Below are 16,852 nucleotides of genomic sequence, written 5' to 3' on the forward strand. Positions count from 1 at the left end.
ATTACCTTCCATGGCAGAAGACATTTCCAAAGGTGATTAGGTTAAGGATTGGGATGGTGATAAACTTCTGGATCATCTGGGTGGGCCCAATGTAATCACAGTAGTCCTTATAAGGCAGGGAGAGGGAGGGTCAAAGCGGACATGACAACCAAAGCAGATGTTGGAGCGATGTAGCCATGAGCAACCGACACAAAAAACCTCCAGAAGCTGGATGGTACAGACAACGGGTGACCCTAGAACCTGCCCACATCTCGATTTTACTCCTGTAAATACAGTTTGGACTTCTGACCTTGAGAACTATAAAGTGATATATTTGTATTCTTTTAAGCCTCTAAATTGTGATAATCTGTTACGGCAACAAGAAAATTCTCATGCTGTATCTCCAAGCCCAGAATCAGCACTGGAGGCATGAGTCCCTGAAGCATGCTAGAGTAGCAGTGTGCACGTGGACGGTCTGAGTGTTCAATAATAGAGCACGTTTTAGTCATGTATTTCCCTAGGATGGACTACTATGCATACTTAAAAATAATGATGTAATGATCATAACCAGAAAATTAAAAATAAGTTATAGAATAATGACATCATATATTATTCAGATGATATTAAATTTAAAGGCAAGCTACAAAATATCAGGTACAATATAAATCCAAATTTTTGGAGGGAAACCTAAAGAAAACACCTTGTTTTCAGATGATAGATGAACAGACAGGTAGATACCAAAAAGTAGATAGTCTGTGTGTGTATATGGCCTTCAAATAAGGACTAGAAAGATCTCACAAAATGTCAACTGTGGTTTACAGATGATTTTCTTTTGTTTAATTTTTCTCCATACTTTAAAATATTCCACAGTGATTAAAGTTACATTTTACCAAAAAAGCATCGTAATAAATTGGTTGAAATGTAATATAATAAATGTTTTAGAAGAAAACAAAAACTAAGGCTCTTGGGAGGGCTTTAGAATGGGTCTTACTGTGGTTAGGGCTTTGATGAAATAAAGGGGGGAAAGGTCCTTGAAGAAGATACAATGCATGTGCCCTTAAAGAGGTCCCATTCTCCTGAAGGAAACAGAATGTGTTGTCATGAGACAACTGAGGAATATGACCATGTGTCAACATGCTTCACAGCAGTTCCTCAGCCATTTGATGAACTTGCTAAGAAAGCTACTCTGTCAGACATTTTTCACGACACACAGTGTATGTAACCTGTTGGTAAAGTCATGAGAGGACATTCAGTTAATGAATCTTAAGGGAAATGCTATTCAAGGGGCCCAGTCTTTTTCATGTCAACATACTGCTTTTTTATTGATGCCAGAGGAAATAAACACCTGTACCAGTTTTACAAGTTTTCATAATAAATGCTTACAGTCTCCAGTCCTTTGGCTCTAATCTCACCTGGTTCTGAACCAGGGTTTCCCCATAACAGAGCAATTCATGATTTTCGGAAATTGAGAGGGAAGGGTCCTATCATAGCTGAATACCAAAGCCTCAACGTCTTGAAGACATCACAACAACCTGGATATGTCATCACCAGCCATAATTTGATTTATGAAAACATTTGTAAACAAAACGTGAGAATGACATAAAACACTTTAAATATAATATATAATTATAACATATTTTAGATAAATTGAAATAAATTCACAAAAAGAAATTAAAAATGACCTATAACCCCATATTCGAGAGCAAAACACTATTGACACTCGGGTATATTTCTTTCCAATATTAAAAATCATAATATGTGCTTATTTGCACATTTTTAATTATGCAGAAGTGCCTTTTCTAAAAAAGTCATCTTCAAGATAATCTCATATTAGAATGATAGTCAAGTGCTGCATCCAAACAAAGCAGCAAATTGCCATTAAACCCTAAGTCACATTTCCATTGTTGGTTACTTACCTTCTTAGGGGGGATACGCCAAGTAAAAGCAGGGACGAAGAAACTGATGCAAGGGGCTCCTTTGTTTTGGTTAGGATGACATAAGTATTGGTTAGCTGGCCCAGCTCAGGTTAAGGTCACTTGCCTCAGCTTAATTGCTGTTAGTGCCCCATCTCGTGCTCATAGGCATTCCAGGTGAGACAAACATTTGCATGGTCACCTTATGTAAAAGCAACCTGCTTTTAATGTCTCCATACACCCTGTGTCGGAAGTGAACTGTCTACCTGGTATCCAGGAAAAGTGTTATTCTCTTACACAGGCTTTGTTGGTGGTCTCTTATCCAGATTGTCACTTGTAATTGCCTCTCCCTAGAGCAAACGACCTGTTTATTCAACTTTGCTGTATTCAGTTGTGGGTGGTGTAGATGGGGGACGAGGGGCGGAAACTCACCCTCACATAATGCACATCAGCCTATTTTAGGAGAAGAAGTGGAATGAGTCGTATTAAGTGTGTACACTGAGAAGTGGATGTATGGCTTCCTTGCACTAGACGAGTCATTTTTCAGTGCGCCAAGAGGGCTCAGTATATTAGCTCATCTCCTGCTTTTGTCTCCACTTTAAACTTTTTATGGATCAACCCAAGGGTAATGAACCAGAAAGTCCTAAGGTTACTGTGTTTTTGTTATGAATTCCCGTTCCTAGGAGTTTGCAATGCAGGTGCAAAAAGCTGTGCTGACTTGAACTGACTTGAAAATTGAGTTAGGAGGTTCGAACTTCGGGACAAATATTTTCTTAGAATGAGACTGCCTGGTGAATAGCTATGATAGAGAGATGACAGAAAGCTTGTGATTTTTAGGTCTTCTGAAATGAAATTTGGGAGAAGATAAGGGAGAAGTGCTAATCCATCACTATCATCTGCCCCATCACTGTTTCAGTAGAGTTTGAACTATACCTTAATTTGATTGACAAATGTATTTTTATAATTATCTTATTATTTGTTTGTTCCATGACTGCCTTCCTCCTCTGGAAAGAAAGATTCATGAAAGCATGTACCTCTTCTCAGTGGTTCTCCGGCAATGTAGATGCTTACACAAGTGTCCTCATGCCCTTGCATGCCTGCTAGATCTCACACCAGCCAACTGGGATCCTTGGGGAGCTCCTCCTCACACTTAGTCTCCATTGCCTGGTGTTGATCCCCTGAACTTCATCAAATCCTGCCCATTCTCTCTGTTTCTTTGGCTCTCAAGTGTTGAATCAATTATAATGTAGTTAATGACACCCTATCACACCATCACTCAGAATCCATGCATAGCCCTCCTCCACGCACCTGTTTTCATTCACTTACTCATTTCATGACAGACTGAATTCCTGTGTACCACCACCCAATCAAGGGCCTTGGATATCCTCTATGTGCTCTTTCCATCCCATTTCACATCAGCCTAAATAACATATCATTTGCATTTACATGCTTCAGGGTATTATGCTACATGCTCTCTCTCATATTTGATTTTTCACGGATGTGTCTTTTATGGGCTGAATGCTGTGTCCCCTCAAACTCACTTGTTGAAGCCCTCACCCCCAACTTTGGTGGTATCAGGAACTGGAGTCCTTGGGAGGTGACTGGGTTTAGACTAGGCCATGAGGATGGGGCCCCATGAGATTAGTGCCTTCATAAGAAGACAGAGGTCAGAGCCTCCTCTCCCTCCAGCAACATCCTGGAAAAAGGCCATGTGAGGATACAGCGAGAAGCCAGCTGGCTGCAAAGCCAGGTTGGGGCCTTTCCAGGAACCAAATCTACGGGCACCTTGGCCTTGGACCTTCAGCCTCCAGAACTGGGAGAAATACATATCTGCTCTTTCAGTCCTCCATCTGTAGTATGTGGTTATAGCAGCTTGAGCTAAGACCGTGATTTTAAGGATTATTCTATGTTGTTGTATGAGCTCTTAGTCTTTCATTTTCAGTGCTGTGTAATATTCCATTGTGTTTGTACCTTCATTTATTTATCATTTTCATGAATAGGTACTTGGATTCTTTACACTTTTTGGCAATTAAGACAGGGGTATCTATGAACATTCAGTGCTTTTGGGTAAACTCCTGGGTGTGGAATTGCTGGTCATTCAGTATGTACATCTTCAGTTTCACAAAGTAATGCTGAAATATTTTCCATGTGGTTGTAAATTTGCACACCCACCAGTGGCATGACAACCTCCATTGGTTCATATCCTTTGCAACAGACTTCTTAATCTTCACAGACTAAAGAGGTTAAGAGGGCATTTTTATTTCACCTTGGTTTGCTTTTTTTAAATTTTCTTTCTTTTTTTTTTTCTTTTTCTTTTTTTTTATTGGGGAACAGTGTGTTTCTCCACGGCCCATCAGCTCCAAGTAGTTGTCCTTCAATCTAGTTGTGGAGGGCGCAGCTCAGCTCCAAGTTGAGTCTCTGTTTTCAATCTTTAGTTGCAGGGGGCGCAACCCTCCATGCCGTGCGGGAATTGAACCAGCAATCCTGTTGTTGAGAGCTGGTGCTCTAACCAACTGAGCCATCCAGGCACCTGATTTGCATTTCTTTAATTAGTAACTTTGAGTGTCTTTTCATGTTTGTTACCCTTAAGTGTTTTCTCTTCTGTAAATGTCTGTTCTTGTGTTTTGTTGAATTTTCTCTGGTGAAATTTTTTCTTATTCCTTTGAAAAAGTGTTTTTGTGGTTGTTTTTTGCATATTCCTGGTACTAATCCTTTGTCAGCTTTAGGTGTTGCAACTATTTACCTCTGGTTTATAGCTTGTCTCTGCCTTAAGTTTTTTTGGTTTTTTTTTTTTTTTGTAAACAGATATTTCTTAAAAATTACTATAATGAAATGTTTAATTTTTTCGTTATGTTTGGCATTTTTTGTGTCATTTTTTGTAAAACTATTTCCCTACCCTGAGGTAGTAAAGCTGTTCCTCCATATTTTATTCTATAAGTTTGACGTTTAAGTTCTTAATCCATCTGGAGTTAATTTTGTGTATAGTTAGAGGTAGGAAATCCATTTTCATTTTTTCCATATGGATAACTAATTTTTCCAGCAACATTTGTTGAACTTTATTTTTTCTCTTTATCAATTTCGTAGTACATAGCTTCACAAAGCAAGTGTGAAGAAAAATTCTCCAAAGTATCTTCCCCATGCTAATGAAAAACAATAAATAGAAGCAATCACTGTGAATCAACTTGCGCGAGGTGAGCCCCGAGAAGGACACACTGCGGAGCAGCCAGAACACACTGCCGAGGCCTGACACGCAGATGCGCAGACATGTGTGTGTGTGTGGGGGGGGGGGGGGGGGCAGGGCTCACGGGCGTGGCTCTGCGCAGAGAGCGGAGTGAGTGGTGTTCCTGTCACCTCTGCCTGGCCTTATGACCTCACCTGCTCCCACTGTCGCCCGCGCCCCCTGGCCCTGCTCTGCAGGGCACAAGTGACCTTCGGAGGATGGCGCGCCTGTTATTTGAAGATACTGTTTCAATTCTTTTACAGCTTAGGGATGACCTCGAAAGCTGCGGAACATACGGGAACAGACAGAGTTTGGGCCCAGTCGTGTGCCTGCCACAGGTGTTCGCTGCGCATGCGTTCTAGAGCGGCTGCCACGCTGCGCTGGAAAGGGCCCTAAGACTGCAGGCAGTCTAGGTTTTGGGGCCACAGTCAGCCAACACCAGACACAAACAATGTGAACGCTGTGTGCAAATAAAACTTTATCCAGACAGCAGGATTTGAATTGAGTTTCGTATGTCATCAAATAGTCTTCTTTTGCTTTTCTTTTTTATCCATTTGAAAATGTAAGTATTTTTAGTTCCAGAGTCATAAACAGGCAGTGAGCCAGATTTGGTCCCAGGACAGCAGTTTGCTGACCCTGCTCTAGATTTTCTTCAGGCGATTCATCTGTAAAATTGAAATCATGAGAATTATCTCCAGGTATGAAGTGATGGATATTGTAAAATTAGCAAGCCGTGTCACCCCACTGCCTGCCACAGAGTAGAAATTCAGTAATTGCTCTTAATTTAAAAATTAGAAATTATTGTCGTAATCATTAACTTGCTAGATTAATATCTGTTGTTTCTTTGCATTTCAGCTCTTATCTACGTGCTGGAGATGCAGCAGTGAATATGATGGAATAAGAACCCCGACTCCTCTGGTGTTCACAGTCCAGTGAGAGGGAAAAACCCAAGATAAAAGATAAAATTTATAGCATGTCAGATACTGATGAACACTAGCAAAGTCAGTACAAATGGAAGATTTAGACTGTGGTTTTAAATTTTCAAATCATAAGCACAGAATTTCAAGCTGTAAGATTTTAAGAAATCATTAACAGTGTGAGTGCAGATCCTAAAGGAGAGGGCAGAGCTTTACACTCTGAACTGCTCTATTACCAAGCAGTCTGGGAGACAACGATGGAGACAACTGAAGGAGAATGAGCAGCACAAGGGAAAGCAGGAGGATGTGTTCTTGAGAGCTGGGTATTAGAAGGGGACAGTCAAGGGGGAGGCATCTACCACACCAGGACTACTGTTTGGTCCATCAAGGCAAAGCCTGAGCAGTTGCCTGTGTACTCAGTAATGTGGAGGCCGCTGGTGACCTAGACAAGGACATCTCTGGTAGATTGGTTGGGGGCAGAGGGAGCGTGGCTGGTTCGAGAGAAAATGGGAAGAAACAAGCAACTGGAAAGGAGTAGAGACATCATGTTCCAATTTTCCAGCTAAGCAAAGATAGAAATACACCAATCACTGGAGGTGGGAGGGTGAGTTAGAATGAGGGGGTGGGGTTGAGAGCTTTATTTGCTTGTTTTGATTTCTTTTTTAGTGGAATAAATAGCAACCTGTTAATATGCTGATGGGAAGGGTCCAATAGAGAGGGAGAAATGGAGAACGCAGGGGGGAAGTTAGCAGATGGCGGAAGCAGTGTCCATGGTGTGAGTGAGAAAGGTCCTGAACTGTTCAGGTGTTGGAGGGTTCAGGTTTTCTGGGAGCCGAGAGAATTCATGCATAGTAACAAGAGAGCAGCCCGAATGGACAGACGTGGATGCTTGTAGGTGGGTATATGTGCGCAGTGGTGGGAGCTTGTGTAAGATCTCTTCTGTTATTTCTGCTTTCTCAGTGAAATACGGTCTCAGCTGAGCATCATAATGCGAGTCTGAAGTTAGAAAAGAGAAGATATGAATAATCATCTGTGAATAGTGTAATAGTTGGGTCATTTATAGGATAGTTTCTGGGTGGGGCAAGTGGATTTAATAGTTTATTGATGGCCTTCAGAATTTCCATGGGTCCCCTAAAACTTTGCGGATAATTTTCTTCAAGTATGCACTTTCTTTGGAAAGGAGTTCCTAGCTCTCTTATGATTCCCTAATGGGTTCATGACCCACAGAAGACTGAAAAACAAAACAAGATACAATAAGCCTGCTAACGAAAGATTATTGCCAGGGCATAAAATCAGGGTTTCTTTCTGTGCCTGGCTCTGACAGGAAGTTTGGCGAGCCTCTTGCCTGGCATGTTAGTTTCCTTACTTGGAGCAAGAAAATGAATTATGGCTGACGCCCAAATGCTGGGGTCCAGCTATAGAATCACATTCAAAATCAGTCACAGAGGGAGTCAGGCCCTGGGAGAGTGTCAGGAGGAGTCAACGCAAACAGACCATAGAAACTTAAGTCCAGGTGAAGAGCTGGAGTGTGAGCCAGACGCTCCCACTTTAGTTCTGCTGTCGGGATGCAGGTCCAACCCAGCACCAGCCCTGACCCTCGGGGCTCGGCTTGCCTTGGAGGATGTTACACAGTGGTAAAAATCATATTCAAACAAAACACATTCAAAACAATTTGGTTTCCTTGGAGTTAAAACATGAATTTATTTTAAATATGAGAATATGGAATTGGAAAAAGTAATTTTGGTTCAAATCTGAAACAATTTTCTATTTTGAGACGATAAAGTAGTATTAAGTAGTCCCACTGGAGTATTCAAACTAAGGAATTATTTTGACACTTAAGGCAGTCTTAATATATTTTTATTTTGCATTCTCAAAAGAGATGGTACAAACAGGCAAGGTATTTTATGTGGAATTATTATCATATAGAGCTAAATAAAAATCAAAATTGTGATGAAGATAAATTATGTCACATACAAACTAATCATTTGGGGAATTTAATTTTTGATTTTCTCTAGAATTCAAAGATATTGTTCAATTAGTAGCTCTTTACAGTTAAAAACTTAAAAAAATAACTCAAATTGATCTTTATTTGACATTGATATATATCTTTCTAACTTTTACTTTAAAGCTGAAGGGGAAAAAAGCAGCAGTCTCACCTGATTTTTGCCTTTGGTGTTATTAAAAGGAGGGAAAAGCTTGCCCCAGGCTGAGATGGTATTTACCAAGGTAAAGGTTAAAGGCAATTGTCATGTCCAAGTTATGAAGTCCTTATGAAAACAGCAACTTATAATGGAAATTTGGATCCACCTAAGCTCTGGTAAGGCAACATGCTTCAATAATAATAACAATAATAATAAATCTGTTTTTTCTGTATTCAAACTCATGCCACATTCTTGCTGTGAGGAAAATCAATTTATATTTCCAGGGAGGGATTCCAAAGTAGAACTGGGTATTTATTGTGACTGAACCGAACTGACAGCCTCCTCTTGTTCTATTTGCAGATTTTTTACATGTTTACATTTGTTATTTTTAAAGTTAATGTCATAATGAAAATTATTTCATGTTGAAATTGACCTTTCCTCTTTAGTTTCCTAAAGAAAGTTACCACGGTTATAATTAAATTACAGTATGACTGCAATTAATTTTATTAAATATTCCATTAGAAAAACAGTCTTTCGTAGTAAAGTATGCACTTGCTTTAGTCTTGGCATTTTCCCCTTTAGCTGCCGTCATTGGACTAAAGCATTTACTTTGAAATGCCTGCCAAACATTTTTGCCCGATCCCACAATAACAATGCAAGGTGGATGGTGATTTATCCCAGTGCGTTTACACCTGCCCAGTCTATGTGGAGAACACTGGAGTTCAAGCACTGTGTTTGCTCTTCTCTCTCAAATTGCAGGTAGCCTCTCCAACAGTGTGTGGCGTGCCACCTGACATTCTCTGGGCGGGTGTAAACACCACCAGGCAATAACTAGTGGCTTTAACTGGAGAAAAAAAAGAAAAAAAAAAGGTTAAAGCACAAATATCTATGCACATGTCCGTGAATGCTTGGATATGTACAAACACATGTGTGTGTATTAATCACTTTCCCCCCTCATTCCTATTAAGAGTTTTATTATAGACACAATTTTTGTTACATAAATGAAAGCATCTTTTCTCAAGTGTTCAAAAAACCCATTTTATTTCTACTGTTAATTAAGATAAACATGTCTTCTTTGGGTTGCCTAACTATTAGACTTCATTCAAAGAAACCAAAAGGAATTTTCTAATTTGTGTCTAGTTTTCCTTGTGTGTGTGGCTTTTCATAATGATCCACAAAGAAGGGAGCCATGCTTGTGGGGGCTTCCCAGAGGCTGGAGGCTGATTCAGAAAGGTTGCGGTGGCCGAAGGACAGGTCGCCCTTTTGAATGCCTCATTTTCTGTGGGAACAGGACCCACGTTACCATCTGGGAACCACTAGGTAGAGAGCAGCCAGGGCAGGCTCACTGGCATCTAGAGACCTCTGTCAGATGGCTCAAAGTGGGCGGGAAGCACCCAGGCTCAGATCCTCACAGCCCTGAATTGTGCTCTACCCCATCTCACTCTTTAAAAGCTGAAAAGATGGGTAAGCGGCCCATGATTTCTAAAAAAAAACAAAGCAGGACCAAACTGGCGCTGGCCCTCTGGGGTGCTGCAGCCAGTCCTCTGAGCCTCCCTGCCACCCCACTTGCCCTGTCCTGGATACCATGGTGTGCTTTCCTTTCTGTTGAGACAGAGGTCTGCATGCAATCCCAGACGGCAGACCTCTGAGAAGTGCAGACCTGTGCAAACTTGCTGTGTCTGCACTCAGGCATCCGAGCGGAAGAGCACGTTCTGCTCTATGCAGACGGGTGTGCTGTGGCACGCGATGACGACTGGACGTGAGTAGAGATGCCTCCTCCATAAGCTCACACCCACCAACACAAGTGTGCAAGGCTCTGCCTAAGCGTCCTGGTGTGCAGTAAGGCAGCTGGGTGACTCCACACATGTCACAATGTTCAGACAGCCTTGCAGGACTTTGTAAAAATGTGATCTTGCTTGTATGCATGTTTGTTTGTGTTGGTGACAGTGGTTGATTTTTTTTTTTTTTCATTTACAATGTAAGTTAATCCATGGACCTCTGGCTTAGGGGTCAGGGCTGAAGAACACAATTATTCACATTATTCACGGGATGGAGCGAGGTGTCATAGCTGTGGCAAACAGAGCCAGATGGACAAAAAGTGCAACCATCGGTGGTACTTGGTGACAATGCATCTAGATGAGCAAGTTGAAGGTGACATTCCTGCACTGAGTCCTTAGTACTTATGTGCTAATATGTACTGAGTAGATGCAGAAGTAAATGCTGAGAATTTAAAGATGAGTCAGTCACTTAGGCTAATGGAGGAGACAGGCCTGCAAAGAAGTGTGTTGTTTTCTTTAATGCAAAGATCGTGCCCTGCATATGACCAGGCCTGGCAAACTAGGTGGCCAGAAATGTTTGCTGACTTGGCAAATGGACTGTCTCACATACTGGGGTCTCTAATAGGGAACTGATAAATGCAAGTGTTGGGAATAGCTCAAAATTTATTTTGCAACATTTTTTAATATGCATGGTTTTAAAATGTCTCTATTACCCCTCCACCCCACTATAAGTTAGTGAGTTCACTGAGGCCAAGTACTACAGTTAACATCTCTTGCCCAGGGCTAGACGTGGACGGTTCAGACTGCAGTGAGAAGGCAATGTAGTCTTGGTTTCACGGTCTGTCATTAAAAGTCATGTGCATTTTACAAGTATGTTTATTTTAATATTAAAATAATTTATAACATTAAAATGCTTAACGACTGTTAGCTTTCATTGTTGTCCTAAGCCCTTCATTCTGTAAATCAGGCTGAATTGATGACAAATATATCTGACTCAGCCTCTGGGCAATTTCTCATATTTAATTTGGTGTCACAATAGTTTCTGAATCCAAACGTCTATCTCTAAACCCAAACAAGACATATTATCTTAGTGGCTTCCTCAGACTTCAGCACATTCCCAGGGGATATGTTCAGTGTGACATGCTGCCTGAGCCATGTGACGTTGTATAGCCATTGAGTAAGAGTGATGCTGACTGTCAGTCATTCTCCCGTCTGCTCTCACATCCACCTCCATCTTTTCTTTGTTCTGCTCTGTATTCAGCAGTCTTAATTGGCAAAAGCTTTTTTCTATGCTCCTTTGCCTTTGTGTCCACCTGGTTTGTGACATGGAAGGCACTAGTATAACAGGAGGCTGGGAGGGAGGGATGGGTCCTTTGTTCCTGAACAGTGCATCTCCTCCATAGTCCCACTACCACCAGCTGGCCCTGGCTCCCTTCTTCCATGGCTCCTTCAGCCCTGGGATGAGTGGGGGCTTCTTACTGCCCTTGTTGTCCCATTGGCTTTTCCAATGGCTTTACAGCTGGCTCTCCATGTTAAATGCCCTCTGTTGAAATGCTGGCATTTGCTCTCTCTTTGTGACTGAACACTGACCAACACTAAGTCTGTGCAGAAAACCTTGTCACTACTTGAAACCATTTACTCTGGTAGCTGGCAAATTTCCAAAAAAAATGTACTTCATACTGTTCTATTGCATGGGAAGACTTTTGTAACTTTATTCACATACCTATTCTCTGCTGTGTTCTCCTTATAACACAGGGATGAGCTGAGAACAAGTTTGATAATCACTTGTATTTGTCTGTTTGAGTTGCCATAACAAAATGCCACAGATGGGTGTCTGAAACATTAAACAGTTATTCTCTCAGTTCTGGAGGCCAGAAGTCCAGGATCCAAGTGCCGATCAGGATGGTGTCTGGTGAGGATTTCCTCTTGGGTGCAGTTGGCACCTTCTTCCTGTATGTTCACCAGGCCTCTCCTGGGTGCAAAGGGCGCCGGGGGTCTCTCTGCTGTCTCTTCTTAGAGGGATACTAATACATACAGGTCAGGCCCCATTGTATGACCTCATTTAACATAATTCCTTCCTTACTCCAAATACAGCCTCACTGGGGATGAATGCTTCAACACATGGCTTTTATGGGGCTATGTCTATTCAGTCCATAGCAGCATTCATTCAGAAAGTATTTTGTCCAGAGAACTGTTCCTTTTTTGTTAAATTAAAGTTTATTGGGGTGACAATTGTTAATAAAGTTACATAGATTTCAGGTGTACAATTCTGTAACACATCATCTATATATCACATTGTGTGTTCACCACCCAGAGTCAGTTCTCCTTCCATCACCATATATTTGATCCCCTTTACCCTCATCTACCACTTCCCTCCCACCTTACCCTCTGGTAACCACTAAACTGTTGTCTGTGTCTATGAGTTTTTGTTTTTTCATTTGTTTGTCTTGTTCTTTTGTTGTTTTCAGTTTTACATTCCACATATCAGTGAAATCATACGGTTCTCAATTTTTTCTGTCTGACTTATTTCGCTCAGCATAATAATCTCAAGATCCATCCATGTTGTCACAAATGGTACTATTTCATCTTTCCTTATAGCAGAATAGTATTTCATTGTGTGTATATACCAAAACTTCTTTATCCAATCATCTACTGAAGGACAATTTGGTTGTTTTCAGTGCTTGGCCACTGTAAATAAAGCTGCAATGAACATGGGAGCATGGGGCAGATGGGTTTCTCAGTTGGTTAGAGCCCAAGCTCTGGGCAACAGGGCTGCCAGTTCGATTCCCACATAGGCCAGCGAACTGTGCCCTCCACAACTAGAATGAGGTCAATGAGCTGTGGCTCAGCTCCCAGGTGGCCAGATGGCTCAGTTGGTTGGAGCGTGGGCTCTCAACCACAAGGTTGTCAGTTCGACTCTTGCAAGGGATGGTGGGCTGCGCCCCCTGCAACTAACAATGGCAACTGGACCTGGAGCTGAGCTGCACCCTCCACAACTAAGATTGAAAGGACAACAACTTGACTTGGAAAAGTCCCGGAAGTACACACTGTTCCCCAATAAGGTCCTATTCCCCTTCCCCAATAAAATCTTAAAAACAAACAAACAAACAAACAAAATAAAACATTGGAGCACATATATCTTTATGGATAAATGTTTTCAGACTTTTTGTGGTGGATACCCAGGAGAGGGATTGCTGGGTCATATGGTAATTCTATTCTTAATTTTTCGAGGAACCTCCACACTGCCTTCCATAACGGCTGCACCAGTCTGCATTCCCACCAACAGTGTATGAGGGTTCCTTTTTCTCCACAGCCTCTCCAGCACTTGTTACTATTTGTCTTGTTGATGATAGCCATTCTGACTGGAGTGAGATGATATCTCATTGTGGTTTTTATTTACATTTCTCTGATGATTAGTGATGTTGAACATTTTTTCATATGTCTGTTGCCCGTTTGTATATCTTCTTTGGAGAAATGTCTATTCAAGTCCTCTGCCCAATTTTTAATTGGATTGTTTGTTTTTTGTTGTTGTTGTTGAGTTGTATGAGTTCCTTGTATATTTTGGGTATCAGCCATTTATCGGAGACTATTCTCCCATTCAGTTTGTTGCCTCTTTATTTTGTCAATGGTTTCTTTTGCTGTGCAAACTAAAAAGCATGGAGTTTTAGTTTCATATAGTCCCATTCATTTATTTTAGCTTTTACTTCCATTGCCTTTGGAGTCAAATTCATAAAATGCTCTTTGAACTCAAGGTCTATAAGTTTAGTACCTATGTTTTCTTCTATGCAGTTTATTGTTTTAGATCTTATATTTAGTTCTTTGATTGAGAACTATTCCTTTTACATGAAAAAAGTGAAAAGCAAAAGTCTCTGCAGCATTTTGAATGTATTTGGCAAAAAGGTGAAGGTAGCAGTTTTCTACTCTGGTATGTATTGTGATTAGTTATTACTCATGATACATAAAAAGCATTATACATAATTTACATATTATTTTTTTTATTTATTACAAAGTGAATTTTATTTGTTTGAAAATAAGTTTACACTAGAAATTAACACAAAATGCACTTTCTGGTTCCCTCTTTCAAATACTTACTGAAAATAACAAATGCAAAGAGGCAACAGAATATCACAGATTGCAATGAAACCAAACACAGGCAAAGTATCAAGTCCACATCATGCTTTGTTTAAGTTAAATTAGGCTAATTTAATAGTAATAAGCCAGATAGGTTGATACTTACTGTTTTCTTTAATTTCATTTGCTTGTTTTTCAATTACGGTTGACATACAGTATTATGTTAGTTTCAGGTGTGCAACGTAGTGATTTGACATTTATATAACTTATGAGGTGATCCCCTGATAAGTCTAATATCCCACACCCCCAATACCATATAAAACTGGAAGAGATTAAGAAGTGCAAACTTTCAGTTACAAAAATGTTCATGTGAATGTAAGTACAGCATAGGGAATATAGTGAATAATATAATAACTATGTATAATGTCAGATGGGTACTCATTTTAAAATAAGAAATTCATTGCTAAACAATCGGAGAAAAAATAATCAGTAAGAACAAGAAGGAATTTGGACAGCACTTTATGCCAAATTGATTTCATGGTTATTTTCAGGACAGCATGTCCAATAACTGCAGGACAGACATTCACTTCAGGTACCAAAAAGTATTTACTGAGATCAACCATATGCAGGGACAGAAAAAAGTTCTCATTACTTATGAAAGATTGGAACCATACACAGTACATTATCTTACTACAGTGAGGATTAAATAAGAAATCTATAGATGTACAATATCTTTAAAATCTAAATATTTGAAAATTAAAGAATACATTTCTAAGTAACTTACTGTTCAAAGAAGAGAGCATAGAGAAACTTAGAAAGATTCCAAATCAATTGAAAATGAAAACATAGCATATCTTAATTTACGGGATGCAGCTAACACAATCTTTACAGGGAGATTTGTAGCTTTATGTAGAAAAAGCTACATAAATTATATAGCCCATATTAGAAAAAAAAACAAAAAACTAAAATCAATTAAATCCAAATTTCTAACTTGACTTGTCCTTGAGATGTACTTGATATCAAAAAGCAAAACCAGGGAACTGTGCCCTGTGAGGAACGTGTGTAAGAAGACCTGGTTGGTGGCAGCAGTGCTGATGTGGCATGTCTGGGAGGTGCTTGAGGCAGGTGCCCTGCACCCAAGGCACCAAATTGAGGCTGCCCGTTTTATCCTGTGAGTCTGTGGTACGAAATACCAAAACTTTGTAGACTTTTATTTCTCAAGTCTGTTTGCTTCCACCATCTCCCTGACAGCAGCATGCTATTTCTGCCCAGCTCATAGAACATGTTTTACCACCACCCAGCCCTACGTCTCCACGGAGCTCTGAAGCCCTCACATCACTGCGCTTCCTTTTTCATCCTATTATAAAACCCTTTGTAAATCTGGCTGTCCTTAACTTTGATGTCAGTGGGGAAAAAATGGCAAACTTGAGAATGAGGACATTTTATTAGCCAATGTCCACTTATAGCAACCACAAGAAAATTGTTAATAGCCTGGAGCAATTTGGGCTTCGTGTGAGAGTCCTTGCACCTAACCTACACAGCAGGTGGAATAATTAGTTTTTTTGTTTTAACTTTAAATATCTAACATCTCTGTTGGGCAGGTGGCAGAATTATAACTCATCCAGTTATGATTTTGAATATAGTATCTGTGTTCCGCCGATGGGTAGTGGCCAGGGCACTGCTCACTAGAGCTTGACGCAGGTCAGCACTGACAGAGAGGATTCTTCTGGTGTGATTCATGCAACTTTATAGCCTTTGCTATCATCCAGGAAATATGCTATGCACTGTGCTCACCCGTCTCCCTGCACACACGGCAGACACTCTGCCACCCTCACAATGAGGAGTGAGGGACTGAGAGTGACCGCGACTTGCACAAACTGCAGAGCCAGCAGCTTGTGAAATGGAATTTGACGCAGCTCCAGCATCTGTGCTTGTGAGAACTATGCTATATAACTTTGCATCCAAGACCGGTGAACTCCATATCAATTTTTTGAATTTCAGTTGGAAAAAATATAAGTCATTATTTTAAGTCAAACTGAAAGCTGCTGTGCCATCTACAACAAAACTCAACCACACGTGAACAAAGTTCTAAAGAGCTGACATATTTCACACACAGCACATAGAAGTGTTAAGTGAGATTATTCGTGCGAAGCGCTTGGAATAGCATGATATGTGCGAAGCACTTGAAAAATATGGGCTAAAATTAACATTAATAAGAGGGAAAACAGTCAAACTGGTTGTAGGAGTTCTTCCTAGGGTGGTGAATGGAGTTCAGAAACTGGCCTACCTCATCTTAGACAAGCAAACAGAATTCAGGCACTAGATCTGGAGGGCACAGTGGTTTCAGGTTTCAATCTAGAGTTGGCCCATATCACAATATATAATCGTGAGGTCAGATAATAACATCAGGGTGATATTCTTGGTGGCTAAAATTGCAAAATGTGAAATGTGTATGATGTTAACTGTGTTGAGATGCAGGGTCCAGTTTATTTTTGAGGCTTGGCTGCATTCTTGTCCTTCATGTCTTTGAAACACATCAGCTTCTTTTCAGTATATGAGAATCCCTCTCTGACCACCCCAAACCATTTATATCTGCTTACCCTGCTATTTTTCTTCATAAAATTTATCTATCTCTTCTTGGTATTATGCTACATATGTATTTGTTTATTTTCTTAGTGGTCCACTGTTCTATCCCTAGGACCTAACACAGTACCAGCTCATAGTCAGTGTTTGCTGAATAAATTGATGGGATGAATGGGTAAGTTTCCCTTGTGCTTAAGCTAATTTTAGCTGAATTTAGATTTTGTGAAAACAAGAGTTATAGCTGACCTGC

Source organism: Rhinolophus sinicus, linkage group LG04 (assembly GCF_036562045.2).
Source record: "Rhinolophus sinicus isolate RSC01 linkage group LG04, ASM3656204v1, whole genome shotgun sequence".
Classification (NCBI taxonomy): Eukaryota; Metazoa; Chordata; class Mammalia; order Chiroptera; family Rhinolophidae; genus Rhinolophus; species Rhinolophus sinicus.